The following is a 1,470-nucleotide window of genomic DNA, read 5'->3' as shown; positions in this document are numbered from 1 at the left end:
ATTTTTATATACAAATGTTATGAATTGTGTTTTCACATTTGTCAGATTTTCTTTTGAATCTTCATATGGTATGAATAATTAAATTGGTATGAAAATGATATCAATTGTCAAACTAGTGATTTTTTCTAAAAATGTCACATTGTAACGACCCATTTGGTCGTTTTGAGTACTAGAGATTTTTATTTCAAAAAATACTTTCCGATAGATTCTAAATGGATATTTTGGACTATTCATAACTACAATTATGAAATTAGTGGGGTAGTTTTAATAATATACTTAGTTGGTGGTTATAGAAGATAGCATTAAAATTAATAGTGGGTCACTTTTTACACTTTTATAATTAGTCTGTAAATAGTTAGGGTAGTAAATAATCTGCAAAAGAAAGAAGAAGAAAAGGAGGCGAGAAATTTTTCAACGGGTCGACCTAGAGCGAGTGACTGCTCTTTCAGGTGAGATCTTCGAAACTTTCAATCTTTTATATACGTGGTGTAACCAGTATTATACAATCTTCGTACATTTCGGATACACTATTTTAAAGTATTAGTGTGTTTCTAAGTTGTACAATCATTGGATGAAACGTGTATGAAATCTAATTGATATGTATATGACTATGACTTTAATATTAAATCTTGGATATTGTATGAATCGTGATATGATTTTTATAGACAAATGTTATGAATTGTGTTTTCACATTTGATTATTTTCTATTCTACACATGCTGTTTGAATGAAAACTGAATTAAATTTGATTAATATGTGTATGACCATAACTTAAGCTAGAGTTGGAATGAAACATGAATACAATTGGCATGCAGTTTGTTATAATTTTATTTATAATATTACACCAATTGGAAACCTAATTAATATTCATGATAACTTACATTAAATACTCGGGATACCAAATGTACTCCGTAATTACCTTCTTATAATTGTCACTAATATATACAATATCTTTAAACTAGAATAAATTTTATTTGTAACAGTATGCATTCTGTATGATTACTGAATGAACAGTGTATAAAGAATGAACAATATATTAAACACTAAGCTATAATGCACTTCAAACCAATTATGTTTCATATCAAAACAAAACATTAATATAACCAACAAAATAAACAGTCATTAGTTTTGAACAGGATAATTTGAACATGTCTTTCTGTTGTGGCCAACTTGACGACATCTACTGCAGGTAACTTTAAACCTTTTGAATTTCACTCAGCAAACCCCTTTCAGCGTTCAAGTTGCGGTCTTCCTATCGTTCTCTTTGGACTCTCGCAAGGGATAGGTTCATATATAAAAATCATTATAATAACAACAAAATTATACCCACTTGTCTTTATTTTTTCATACAAATATCATTCAGACAGTACATTACAAAACACTTTTCATACTCACTAAATACACATTTCAAACTCACTTAATACACATTTCATACCCACTTAATACACATTTCATACAACAATCATCATTC

The sequence above is a fragment of the Solanum tuberosum genome, unplaced genomic scaffold, assembly GCF_000226075.1.
Source record: "Solanum tuberosum cultivar DM 1-3 516 R44 unplaced genomic scaffold, SolTub_3.0 scf00012, whole genome shotgun sequence".
Taxonomy (NCBI): Eukaryota; Viridiplantae; Streptophyta; class Magnoliopsida; order Solanales; family Solanaceae; genus Solanum; species Solanum tuberosum.
Note: the sequence above shows the minus strand (reverse complement) of the source record.